At 39.8% G+C, this 14,325-nt stretch overlaps 1 protein-coding gene across 14 annotated transcripts in view; it reads left to right on the top strand.

Moving 5' to 3' along the window:
- The window catches only part of LRRC8D (leucine rich repeat containing 8 VRAC subunit D), a 112,198-nt gene that overhangs the window by 80,813 nt on the left and 17,060 nt on the right, over positions 1-14,325 (top strand). For 7 of the 14 annotated variants that reach the window (XM_087447765.1, XM_087447779.1, XM_087447755.1 and 4 more), the window contains one exon: positions 13,664-13,795. The exons of 5 other annotated variants lie outside the window; for them this stretch is intronic. The gene's annotated coding sequence lies outside the window, so the exon portion shown is untranslated. Of the gene's footprint in view, positions 1-6,203; positions 6,281-13,663; positions 13,801-14,325 lie in introns of those variants that run through there. 2 more of the 14 variants (XM_087447780.1, XM_087447771.1) reach the window with 2 other exon arrangements.

Genomic DNA, 14,325 nt, shown 5'->3' with positions numbered 1-14,325 from the left:
CAGAAATTTTATAGTCAGCTCTGAATTGACTTCTTCCAAGACATAAGTATACTTTTAAGATTCTCTTAATAACTCTGGTGTTGAACATCCACTTGTCATTTCATTTAATGATTCTAGTGGTTTGGGAGGCTTCAATTATTGTTTTTGTTCCTAAGAATAATTATCATTGTGGAATTCCCAGTTTAGCCTGAGACCACACAACTTCCCCCTACTCAGGACACAAGCCTATTGCTGTTACTGCAAGGACAAACCAGAGAAGGTAGGGTCTAAAGAATTAAAGTGAGGGGGCAGGATGAAAACTTAACAGTAGAGACATCTTTCTGAGCACTCTGAAAGGATACTTCCCCCCATACTTCTGTCAAAGCCAAAGGGATTTCACCCTTAGCTTGGCTTCTTCAAGAGTCCCTAGGCTCAGCTGCGGTTTTCATCACAGCTGTAATGACCATCTGACCACTGGAGAATTCAAGAAAGTGGGACCTTCAGGTTCTCTTTGGAGTTAATGGCGCATCCTATAGTTTAATAGATGTCAAACTTTTTTAGAGGTATCAGCTGCCCGCTGGTCTGGTTCCTGGGCTTAGTCTTTGTGGGTCAGGCCCAGGGAGAGGAAGGAAGGAAATAAAATGAAATGAGTTCACTCACTTTTCTTCCTTAAAAGGGCCCTGTAGGCATACAGAAGGTTGGGGGAATCTGAACTCAGGGAGCTGGCTCGCTCTTTTGTCTGCCCCAGGTTACTTCTTTTGGTTTTTGCTGGCGTACTCTACCTGGACCTGTGCTTAACCACTCTTGCAGTGCCCAGGTGTCTGTAAAGCTGCAGGGAAGGATGTGGACGCCTTAGCATCCCAGCTCCAGAATCATGACTTCATGGGAAGCACTTAACGTTTTATTATTAGAAGACCTGCGTTTGAGCCCTAGTGCTGCCGCTGTGAACTAGCTGAGTAATCTTGGGCATGGATTTGAACCTTGTGAACACAGTTTTCTCCCCTAATTTGAGGTTGATAATAACACTTATTTCACAAGGCAGTTGGGAGGGTGAATTAAAATGATGACACATGTTAAAGTCACTTTGTTAGCTGTCCAGTGGCCTTGCTGTTAAGGTTCTACCCATGGCTGGCTTTTTCAGTTGCAGGCAGATGGCTAGCTACTTGAATTTTTACATGGAAACACTTCGTTTTGAAGGTTTTTAATAACTCTTTAATAGAGGATTGATAGTGTAAAATATTTGGCTATAAAAGTGGGGAAGAACTTGTGAAGAAATGTCATGGTGCCCTTCAGGTTTATTTCAGTGCATACAAAGAAATCATCCTAAGGGTTAAGTTTTAAGCTTTGTCATTTGGCTTATAAAATATTAGGAAGTGGGGCTGGCCCGGTGGCGCAAGCGGTTAAGTGCGTGCGCTGCACTGCGGGAGCCTGAGGTTCACCGGTTCGGATCCCAGGCGTGCACCGACGTGCCACTTGTCAAGCCATGCTGTGGCGGCATCCTATATGAAGTAGAGGCAGATGGGCATGGATGTTAGCCCAATGCCAGTCTTCCTCAGCAAAAAGAGGAGGATTGGCAGATGTTAGCTCAGGGCCAATCTTCCTCACAAAAAAGTAAAAATAAAATATTAGGAAGAAACTTGCCTGGTGATTAATGCTCCTCATAGGTCAAAAACCTGTTTCCATGTGCTAAGACATCAATAATATTTTTGATAGGGCTGTTTCTCTTTTGAATATATTTTAGATGAATTGTTTCTCTCTAAGAATTCACGCAGAAATTGGATACCATGTTTTGGACTACCTTCCCAAGAATTTGGTGGGATGGGATATAGTCACATACCCACCCATGAACAGATAAGACCAAAAGACCAAACAGATTATTTTAGTTTCCTTCTCACCACATTTTAGCACATATATCTTCAATGAATAGTTGCTGAAAACTATAAGATATACAAGGCAAGGAGACCTACCTGCTCTTGAGCTTTGAGGGGACCCATAAATAACCCCTCCTCCATGCAGGAATTAAAAAGCAGTTGAGGGAGATAAAGGACTCAGACTGATGGACAGCAAAATACTATTACTGAAAATGCTTTTTGGGGAATGTGGCTTTGGGTCTGCAGCTGAGTGGGCCTTCTGAAATTTCATCCTTGAATTGGATAGACTTACCCACTCTTTCCCTGGCATAGTAGGACAACGGAAGCTGGCAACCAGCAGGGAAAGCCTCCAACCCTCAGCAGGAGAGGAGTCCAGAATTCACCATCTCTGCAGGCAGGCAGATCCCAAAGAGAAGAAAGAGGAAGGAGGAAGTGGAGAGAGGGGCCAAGTCTAATATTGTGGAGAGTTCTCTCCAGGTGATAACATGAGGAGAGGGAATAAAAATCCTCTCGCAACACGTGCTGGGTGTCTTCAGAAATAAATTAGACCTGGCCCTGCTCACCAGGGACATTCAGTGAGGAACAGAGATGAGGCATCTGTCCAGCTGTGATTGAACCCGAGATTGCCCTTTGCCCTTCTTCACGGCTTTAGCTAAAGCTTTAAATGTGGAGTAGGAGCACATTTTATGTGGCTGCCACATTTTTCCCTGGTATTTTAACTGGCCCCCATCCCTTTTCACTTCTGGCCCCCTTCCTACATCTGAAGCTTCTTTCAAGCACCAAATTTAGACTTTAGAAAATTAATTCTTATTTGACTGAAAAATGATGAGAGGAGCAATTCATTTTCATAAAGTGTCAAATGGTACTGCCTTCCAAACATCTGGTGGTGTATATAACTTAGCCCAAAGGTGAATTTTATCCTAAATATAAGCAGGATACAGAGTATATTGCATGGTGACACTCAGCTCAAACAGAAGCAAGTGCGTTGGAGTTGCTGAAGAATAGAAAAATTAGAGTTACCGTCATCACTGAAGGGAATTTATTATTATCACCATGATTAATTTCATAGCTTTGGAAATCGATTTGTAGTACTTGACTGACAGAACCCCACAATCCCATCTCCCACCCAGCTTCTCTTTTCTGCTTTCCCCAACTTCTGTGCCCTTCTTAAAGGACAGAATTTTACAGAATTTAAGGTAGACCTTGGCTTTTTGTTGGTGTTCTCAGCCAAACTTTTGAAGCTGGTTGTCAGCCAGGACCTGGGGCTGGCTGTCTTCCGAAAAACCTGCCCATGTATCGTGCCAAGTTGTGGTAGCCACTCCATGGTGTTCTCAGATGGGCTCTGAAGTAACACCAGTCCGTGCGTGTGCATTTGTAGTAGCCACTGGATAAGAACCAGAATAATGACTCCAGAAGTAAAGGGTCACAGCTCTTAACATGCTGAGTCATCTTGGCTCAGCCTTGCTGGCAAGGGCTCCCAAGCTGCGTTTAGTTGGCCTTACTGCTCATTGCATTCCAGTCCATCAGAGGCTCTTTTGCAGATCTCTGGGGGTTCATGGAGAAAGGGGTAGGTCTGGGTGGAGCCCAGGAATCTGGATTTGTAGTATGTACCTAGCTCATCCTGAGTCAGCTATTACTTTAGAAGGAACACAAAAGAGTGAGTAAGTCAAGCTCCTCCACACAAACCTGTCAACGTTTGTTCATGCAGAGAGGCCATTGTGATTTGTCACCTTCAGAACACAAAGGGTCCCTGAGGGCTTCTTGGCCATCCTTCAGGAGCTGGGCTTCCTGTCTTCCACTGTGCCTTTGTGCTCTAGTGCCAGCAGCCTTCACTCCCTTTTGTTCCTAACCGCCAGAGATGTGCATGAACAAGAAAAATAAATACAAAGAACAGACAAGTATTGCATGAAATTGTGTTTTGGAACTTGAAAGCTAAACACTTTCAGGCCAAAAAACATATGTCTTTACTTCTTTTCTTTTCCCTGCCCTGGCCTGATGTAACCTCACTCTTAACTTACACCAGCCCATTAAAATTTCTCGTTAACCTTTCCTAAACTTTTTTCTTTTGCTTGTCTTCAAGTGTTTTAGTTTTTTCCAGCTCTGAATCAGTCTCTACCCTTTTGAGATTACTTTTTCTCCTGAACAGTTGAATCATTAAAAATAAATATGACACAGATTCATGCCCGTAATATAGAGGAGGAATGGAGGAGGAAAAAATGATAAGAGTCTGCCGGGCGGGTCACAAAATGGTAAAGCATCAAATAATCTAGGAGATCTTAAATTCCAAGAACATATTTTTTTCCTATAGAACTCACTCAAACTTATGACTTAAAATATACTAAACTTGGGGGCCGGCCCGGCAGCTTAGCGGTTAAGTGTGTGCGCTCCGCTGCTGGCGACCCGGGTTCGGATCCTGGGCACGCACCGAGGCACCACTTCTCTGGCCATGCTGAGGCCGCGTCCCACATACAGCAACTAGAAGTATGTACAGCTATGACATACAACTACCTACGGGGGCTTTGGGGGGAAAAAAATAAATAAATAAAATTATTAAAAGAAAATATATATATATACACTAAACTTGTATTATTAATCATCATCACACATGAGTGCCCTGCTTCTAAACTGCAAATACTTTATGGGCGAGGACTTTGGTATATCTCCAGAATGTGGTCTACCCAAATAAAGAGGTACCAGATGAATGCTTGAAGTGGTTCCAAGAATTTATTCTAAAAACATTTGTTGCATATCTTTTGTATACCAGGCAATTAGAATCTAACTGTTAGATGATGAATATACAAAGATCAATGAGAGACAGTCTGTCCTCTGGAATAACTTTGTCTTTTGGGTAAACAAATAATCATATCCTAATGATGACCCTAATAAACTGTAAATAAAGTAGTGTGAGGATTCATCTACTCCAGCCAGCTAGCTCTGCCTTGGGGCGGGGATGGGAGGCAAATGTCTTTCACTGATGGATATGTTTGAATCTGTATTTTCAGTGTGAACTGAATCTTAGAATTTTACGTCAGGAAGGAAGAGACAATCTAATACAGTCCTCTAATTTTACGGATAAGGAACCCGAGACCTAGAGATTTTCATTACCATTGCTAGGATCCAGTAGTTAGTCAATGTCAGAACTCGAGTTCTACTGGAACTTTACTATTTCTTCTAGAAACAGAACTTGGGGTACCCAAAGAAATAATTGTTTTGGGAAAATGGGATCAACTTTGAATGTAGTTTTCTCCTGGAACAACCTGGTGTTTTTAGAGTCACGTTTGTCATAAAGCTGTCTTAGAAGGATTGATTAACTGTTAAATTCTCTTTTGTACGAGCCTAAAGTAACAGCTCTCTTGGTACATGAACTAGCTACGTTATTTTAATATTTTATTACAAAAACAGTAAAAGGCAGGGCAGTCTGCAAACTTGCTAATTGGAATAGTTTGTGGCCCCCAGGTAATCTAGGAGCTGTAAATCATTGTACCAAATATACCAGAACATCACACAAATATGATTAGGCAGATAAAAGAATGAATGAAACAATCTTATTCATCTACCTTCTGAGCATAGCTCCTGGTACCTAATAGAAACTTAGTAAATGGCGCTGAATTATTTGAATGTTGAACCCTATCTTACATAAACCTTTTCTATAAAATTATTATATCACTATACTTTTTGTTTTTAATTAATTTTGATTATAAGGATTGGTTAAATGAGAGTTAGAGTGGCCTTTTGACTTTATAGGGGTGCCTAAAATTTCTGTTCCTGTAAAGTTTATTTCTAAATTTTTGATCATATGTCCACAAAGCACTTATAAATTGGCTGTATCATATCATTTGTAATTCCTGATTGGTAGAATTAAGTAGACTAATCTAATACCCTCATCAAGAAACGTTTGAATGCCTTCCTTCCTTGTATTTCTCTAAAATGATCACCTAGACAACCTGCAAAACAATGTGTGTGTGTATTTATTTTGCTTCCTGGTCTATTAGTTTTTCGCTTTGTGTCTTTACGAGGAGGTTACCTAACATTTCTAAGCTTTATTTTTTTTCACCTGTAAAGTTAGGGAAATAATTTGCCTTAGGGAGTTGTACCAATTAAATGAAATAGTTTTTGTAAAACTCCTTCCCCAGCGTGCCCGGCACATACTTGACTTGCCGTAAATTATAGCTTGAATTATTTTGCTTCATTTCCTGTGGATATGTTATAAAGCATCAAGAAGAATCACAAAGAAAACCTGCTTTGTATTGAGAAAAAGTATCCTATTCTTTTCAGAACATAATAAGAAAGTAATAAATATCCTATCTCTCTCTTTATTCTTTAGGGGTTCTGGGTGAACATTTTTTGCAGCAACAGGTTTTAATGATTAATTTTGAGGGCTGAACCTAAGCCTTATTGACAAAGATAAAAACCACAGGCCCCAAGAGTCAGTAAGTATTGATGTTGATTGAGAGCCAATGGATGAATGATGTTTAACCTATTAAATATTAAATGAAGAATCTTTTGGTTTGGTGAATGTTGCTAATGCTGCCAATTAAAACATGCAGTTTGATTTACAGAAGTTTAATTTTATCTGGATACAGTCCATTTCACCTGACAGTTACTATATAATAATGATAAAATACTGTTAACGGCCCAAATAATTTCCTAAAATTGTGTGTGAATTTAATGAGAAACAAATGAAAATAACTTTGTTATTTAAAATGCTCATATTTTTTGGTGAGTGGCTAAATTTGCATCTTTAATATTACCTTGAATGCTTATAGTTTCAAAGTACTATAAATTATGTTTTAAATATAAGACTAAAACAGTAGAAAAAAAGAAATTTTGTGAGAATATGGGCGTCCCTCCCCCTTCATTTTCTGCTTTTCTGTAATTTCCAAAATATTCAAAACTCTGAGGTAGTCACTTTACAGGCATGCAATTTTCTAAAATACAAATGTTTCTGAGTCTATCCCCTTAAACCTGTATTGCCTGTGTCAGTTTCACATCTGCCCCTGGAAATAAGTTTTTAAAATCATACTTAGTGTGTTACATTCCCCAAACTTCTGCTTAAGTGTATTTCTGAAGCAGGTAACCTACATTTCATCATGATTAATTGAGCTTCCCATAAATTTCTAAAAAATGAAAATTGTGAATTGAGACACAAATCAGAAATTTCCAAGCTTACCAGGATATTTTTAGAAGAGCAATCCAAAAATGCCAATTATTACACTTTCGTGAATCACACAGCAGCTAACTCAGAAAGCCTTTATTTTATGCCAAGAACTGTTCTAAGTATGTATATGTTCACCCATTTAATCCTCACAACAACCCTGTGAGGAAGGTGGCGGCCTTATTATTATTATTATTATTCCTCCTCCTCCTCCTCCCACCACCACCACCACCACCACCATAGAGGAGGAAACTGAAGCACAGAGAGATCAAGTAACTTGCCTAGTAACACAGCTAGTAACTAGTAAAGTCAAGAGTTTAACCCACACATTCTGGCTCTAGGATCTAGTCTCGTAATTACTACATATCAGGCTAACTGTAGACTCAGCTCCCACAAACTTCCACAGACTTACAAGTATGATTTGTATTTCGTACTATTCTGAAAAATCTTATTTTTCAGAGTCTTCTAAAATACAATTTTCCAGCACTTAAGATATCTAAATTATTTTAAATGATATATTGGCTGTGAGCAGATGTATAAGAGAAGTTGTGCTGTGTGTTGATATTGCTGACAATCTCTCTAAGCCTAGTTTTCTCAGAGATTTAGCCCCAAAAGGGACGTTGATAAATATGTAGTCTGATTTCCGTCTTCTCCCAGTTTACAAATGAGAGGAATCCTTCCATGAGTCCCCCAGGCAAAATTAGTCATTTCCTGCTTTGTGATCCTAAGGCACTTTGTTCATACTCTATATTTTAAGTAAAAACTATTTTGTAATTAATCTGTTTATATGTCACTTCTTTCATCCCCCATTCTTGCCTCCAAGTGAGTTCCTCAGGAGCTGGAACCAGGTCTAATTTATTTTTGTCTCCTATCAGCCTAGTGACACATGGATGAATCACATTGCCTGGAGAGGTTCAGGGACTTGCCCAGAGTAGCAGACCTGAAATGTGAACAGCTTTTGTAACTCCCAGTCTAGTACTTCTCGCTCACGTGCTGCCAGAAGTGCTTTCATATGATTTGGATGCTTGCTAAGGAGTTAGGACACAATTCTCCTGTTATGTTCCTCTAGGCTAGCTTATTTATAAAACAATAATAATAATAGTGTTGATGTTGATGGTGATGATAATGCCGCCATCGCCACCTGTCTTGCCGTATCATTTTGAGGCTCCAATGAAATGATACTATTTGTGAAAGCTTTGGGACTGGTAAAACAAGGATACATATTGCTGTTATTGTGGTCTGTTATTATTTATGTGTGATTTACAAAGTATTTTCACATTCCATGTCTCATTTACTGTTCAGTACACCCCTGTGAAGTGGGTGGCCTCATTGCCATGTCACAGATGAGAGAGCTGAGGCTGAGGGAGATGGAGGACTTCAGCTACAATCACCAGTGGCTGAGGGAAGCCTGAACCCAGCTCTCGTGCTTTTTCCAGCACAGCCGCCAGAACGAGGCTGCCAAGTCCCTCAGGGTCTATCGTCCTCCTGAAGCCTCCGGGAGTGAGCCCAGGAGAGAGAGACCTGCAGAAGAGATGAGAGCTAGGCTCTTCTAGGACCAGGGCAATTGTATATGTGTGTTTAAATTCTAGTCAGACTTTTCATTTTATCAAAACGCAGGGCCTGGGCACAGAAAGCTTTCTAAGATAAAGTGAGCAGTTTGGTTGGAAGTGGCCGGCTAGTGCTGTAACACTCGGCAGCCGCGTGTGGGGCGTGTGGGTCCGGGCAGGAGGAGGCTAACCCCTCCATTGCTTTGTCTCCATGGGGAGTTCCTTACCACGAATCACAGAGGAAATGAAGGATGATAAATCCAGCTGCTGCTTCCTCTTTCTGTAACTCTGGATTTATTTATTTTTTAATGGTAGAACGCTTTATTTTTAAACCAGTGGAAAATACTCTCAACCTGTTCCTTGTTAGTATTTCCTTAAAAACTTGATTTACTCACTGGGGCTTTAAAGGGGGGGTGTGTGTGTGTGTCTGTGTGTGTCTGAAATTCCCATGATGCTGCCTGGGCTGGCTCACTGTCTCTGTTTTTCAACAACAATAACAGAAAGAAAACCAATTAAGGCAGATTTTAGTGGGCAGGAAGCTCTATGTGAGATTGATGACAGTCTCTGATTTAGAGGAGGCCTGTAATTTATATCAGTGGTATTCCTGTCTTCAGTGATGCTAGTTCAACTCAGGTCTGATTTTTCTTCTGCTTGTGATAGTGTTATTAGTGAATAAAGGCCCAAGTCGTTTAAGAAACACACTACCTCCTCACATGCCGTACTTTATGGAAAGTAGCCATTAGGTATAGTTTACCAGGAGGCAACTTGCTGGGTTTGGTTGTAACCAATGACTCCAGAATTAAAAGTAATAGGTAGAAATATTTTTTCTAATGCCAGTTTTTTTTCATTGCCTAATTTAAGAGAGAATGTATATGGGGGCGCCAGTGGTATATCATTTTCTCAGAAGCACTAAAGGAAATTTATTTGGCTAAGTAGAATTACAAGAATGTAGTAAATATAACCTATCCCCTCACTAAGACTCTTAGCTCTGATTTAAGTCCCTTAGCCCCTCCTTTAAGATTCCTAAAATCGTGGCTGCGGTAGTACCCATGTTCACGATGGCTCATCAGTACATATTTTGCACTTCTGAACTGACTGGCCCAAGTGAGTTATTTACTCTTTAAGGATTACAGTTCCACTGTATATTAAAATGAATTCAGAATAAAAAGGAAATCTTTGTAAGTTAAATTTAAAGAAGAGCTTATATTGAATGTTTGCTCTGATTTTGTTAACAGCTCCTTCTGAAGATAAGTGAAATTGTTAGACACTTGAACACTTATTGGCGGCCTGCTCTAGGACACTTGATGTTATAGAACTCTCCATTCTAGTCTCAGTTTGTGCCATTTCCTTGTTGCAACAGCTTCTTAGCTAAAAAATGAAGTTGACGCTATTTCTTTGTGTCTCAGCAGTTTGTAAGGATCAGATGAGTTGGAATCCGTGCAAGTGCTTTTAAAAACTGAGATGATGCTAAAGACGTTAGGTAATAACTATTAATAAATGGCAGTCAGATTGTAATTTCACTTTTTGACTTTGCTTCTTGTGTCCTGAGGCAGCCTTTGAACACCAGCCCTCTGTCTCCTTCACTTAAGGGTTCCTTCTAATAATTTGTAAATTTTAATTTAATTTGATCTACTCTCTAACTTAAAACAAGCTGAAGAGGGCAGGTATGGACTTGGTAGGGCCAGTCAGATCTGGATTTGAATCCTGGACTGCCATATTTTAGCTGCATGACCGTGATCAAACTCTAACTCTAAACCTCAGTTTTCTCTCAATAAAACCAGAACAAAAATACTGCTGCTCAGGGAGAATGTGACAGTTTGATGAGCTGCAGTATGTGAGTGCTTGGTTACTCAATAGGGATGGTTCTCTTCCTGTCTCCTCCTGTATGTTTGCAGGAGTCTCAGTGTTGCAGGATGAGGTCCAGTCTGAGGTGACCACTCAAAGACGCCAGCATCGCACACCACCTCTGCTCCTTACATCATCTTTTCCCCTCCATACTGCAGCCAGGGAAATGAGAATTAAATTAAGCTGCCTTAGGTCACTAACACTCTCCTTAGGAGTAATAAATATTTCTTTTCCCACCTTCTTCCTTTCAGTGTAATCTGACTTGAGCTCTTTCAACGCTTGACCTTCACAGGGAGTTTCAGTGGGCGAGAAAGCCTGACACTGTTTGGATTACTTGAACATATGCGGAGCTGCTCATTCATATGTCCATGTGCTGTGTTTTCTTTTCAAAGTTACATGAGTTGTGGAATTATTTTTGCAAGGCACTTTTGTTTTTCTTTAGACTTGCCCCAAAAAGTACCCTTTAAAGTTTTACGACTGGATACAGTGGTTAGCAAGGTTAATGTTTACCAACTTACTGAAGGGAAAAGCAAACAATATATATCGTAACTCTGTTTAAGAATTTCCGTAGAATTATGAATTCTTTATGCTTGATACCCTTATTTAGTCATAACACATGCTACATACTTGAGTTAGAGCTCCTAGTAGAAATGTGTTTACTGTATATGATTTAACTTTACGCTCAAAATAAGAAACAGCCATATGAAAAACATCTCTGTACTTTCTCATCCAGTTATTTTTAACTTCTAACTCCCTGCTCCTTTCTCCTCCTAAAAAATGCACCCTCCGTCAAACCTGCCTCCCCTTCTTGCTGTTGTCCCAGGCTTTTGTTTTTCTCCCCAGCCAACTTTCAAGAAGCCAGCGTGCCCTTTCCTGCTTACTCCTTGCCCACAGCGAGCCAGACTTCTTCACTGGGAGTAGTTGGGCTGAAGTCTCTGGTGACACTCAACGGCCAGATCCAACAGTCACTCTTGACTCCTCAACTTCTTGACCAGCTTGTGATATGTGGTACTGCTTACCCGCCCTCTTCTTGAAGGGTTTGCCTCCTTTGGCTTCCAGGACAAAGTTCTCTTCCTCCTTCTCTGACCCTTTCTTCTGCCTCTCCTGTGCTGAACCCTTTTCTTCTACCTGTTCCCTAAATGTTAGTGATGCCTAGGATTCTTTGACCTTTTTCTCTATATGTACTCTCCTTGGGTAATCTCATCTTCCATATACTGGTTAGTCATAAGAGTGTAATACCATCCCAGATTCTTCTCTTGAGATTCAAGTCAACTGACTCCTGGGCGTCTCTACTTAAAATATTACAACATCCTAGCTATTCAAGCTGAAAAACTGAGTTTACCTGGAAATCCTCTTGACTAGTCTTTCTCATTCACTTCCCGTCCTCCAGTCTTTCCTCCCTCCAGGCCCACTTCCATACTCTGAATAGAATTCTTTCTCAATTGGAGGGCTGATCTCATTGCCCCCCTTACTCAAACCCTCCAGGGATTCCTTATTACCCTTTCTAATTTGGATCTGACAATGTTGCACTTTCCCTGACCCCTACTCCTACAAAAACCCCCACCTTTTTGTGTTCTGGGAAACCACAAAGGAGTACCCTGCTCTAGAATATTCTGAGATAAGACCCATCTCCATTCTTCCTCCTAACTCCTGTAAGATTCGCACATGACATCCTCATTCACTTGCCTCTATAAAACTCCAGGCCCCTTTCTTGTCTTTGAAACAGCCCCTCTTAATGAACGTTCTCCCTATTGTAGCAGCCTGAATAAAATCATCTCCTTAATTGTTCAATGCATTTTGTGTCTCACAGGTCTTAGATTTTAAATTTTTCATAGTTATTATCTCATTTTATGTTCACTTATAGTATTTGTAATATAATATCTATAGTATATTAATTGATTATTTGTAATAGATTATAATATTTATAAATGGTTTTAATTTATTTTGTTTACATCTTACACTGTAAGTAGTTATGAAAATTCTTGCATTATAGATAAGGATCAACTATAAAATGAGTCTATCCAAATCTTTCTATTTCTAAATGCTTTTATTTAAGAGGTGTTTTTTAGTAGTTTGAAATTTTAGTAATTATGGTACCAGCTAAGCTCTAACAGAGACTCCTAAATTGATTGGCTTAAATAAGATAGTTGTTTCCTTCTCACGTAACAGTCCAGATGTGAGCAGCCAGGGGCTGACGGGACAGCTCTACCATGCCTCCTGTGGTTTCTAAGGTTGTGCCTGTTCCCCATTTTCTAGCCAGCAGGAAAAAAGGAAAAGGAAGGCCAGTAGCCTTGTCTTTACGGAGGTTGCCAGGAAGTGAACACTCACTTCCTCTCACATCCTGTTGGCTCAGCTTAGTCACATGGCCATACCTGGTTGCAAATGGGGCTGGGAAATATTATCTCTAGTTGTGCAGCAGTGCACCCAGCTAAACTGAGTGGTGATGGTAGCACGTGTCTGTTACTAAAAAGTAGAAAGGGAGAATGGTTTCTGGAGGATGCTTAGTCATCTTTATCACAGGAACAAAGAACTATGTTGATTAAAATGTCAAACTGGGAGAAAACAGGTGTTTTTTTGTTTTGTTTTTTGTTTTTTTTTTTAACCCATCTGGACCTATTCTGGAAGGTTTCAGCAGTTGCCATATATAGGTAATAGGATTCAACACCTCTTACTTTTTTCCTTCCCCTTGCAGAAAACTACGCCATTCAGGGTAAAGGATATATAAATGAAAAAGATGGTTCATGGCTCTTATCCTCAACTAATGCATTTATGGTAAAAATTGTTGGCACCCCGGTACATGAGCATAGATACAGACTAATGCTCCTAGCATGGAATTTCCTTCTATGCTTTTTTTGTTTCATCACTTATGTTTTCACATTCAGTACAACTTTCGGTATCCTTTTATCATCATCTTCAGAGCATTTTATTTATTCTCTTTCTAAGTGGAATTATCATTCATTTCCTGCCATCTTATATTCTTCACTCTCAGATGTGTAAATGAACATCATCTATCACTGTGTTGCATAATTTGGGTCAGTTTCTCAGCTGGTGCGCCGTGGTCCACTAATAACAGAATAAATACGTGTTTGCCGCAATACAAATTCTCAGCCCATGATGCAGGGTGCTCCAACCCTGAGTAGCTTCAGCAGTTTCCCACTTTGTATAGTACAAATATTATCATTTTCCACGTATCCTGATGTGGAAAACTGTGGGACATGCTGTTTAGATGGTTTATGTCTGTTTCATCTCTTTTTTTTTCATTCTAGATTTCTTACTAAAAAGTAATTGTGATATGCAACATATTATCGTGAGAACAGCTCAGTCCCCATTCATAAAGTAGTAACGACTATCCTGAGACATCAACTACTTTGAATTGACTTATGTGTGAAATATCTAAGGTAAGGTATGTCTACAGATAATTCGCTTTAAAAAGTCTAGACTTGTGTTCATACATCAGCCTTACATAATGGCATCAGATGTTTCTAGCCCATGTGGCCTATACTTAGGGTGACAACAACAACTCGTTTTCCTGGGAGTCCCAGTTACACCTTATCTTGGCATCGCACCTTGTTTAGCATTTGTCACTCTTAAAAGATTTTGAGTTCAGAAGGTGAATTATATGTTTACTTTTATTGCATATTGCTGGTCTCAGCTATCATAGATTTCTTGAGATTCATATGCTTACTTTGTTGCCATTTTAGATTAGGATATATTAGGATGTTTACCCTAAATAATTCTGGGCAGAATGGTCGTAATGGTTCATGCTGCATCTTTTCCAGAATACTTAAGGTAAGCATGGACAGATCTTTAAGCTCTGGGGGGGCAAGGACTGTATCTATCTTTCTCTACTATGTATATAATCTCAGCACCTATCATATTACCTAAGCCAAATATTTGTTAAAAATGTAAATGGTATGAGCTTGATGTC

This window comes from Ceratotherium simum, chromosome 2 (genome assembly GCF_057802395.1).
Source record: "Ceratotherium simum simum isolate JZ-2026a chromosome 2, ASM5780239v1, whole genome shotgun sequence".
Classification (NCBI taxonomy): domain Eukaryota; kingdom Metazoa; phylum Chordata; class Mammalia; order Perissodactyla; family Rhinocerotidae; genus Ceratotherium; species Ceratotherium simum.
The sequence above is the reverse complement of the archived record's forward strand: the minus strand, read 5'-3'. Positions and strand labels throughout refer to the sequence as shown.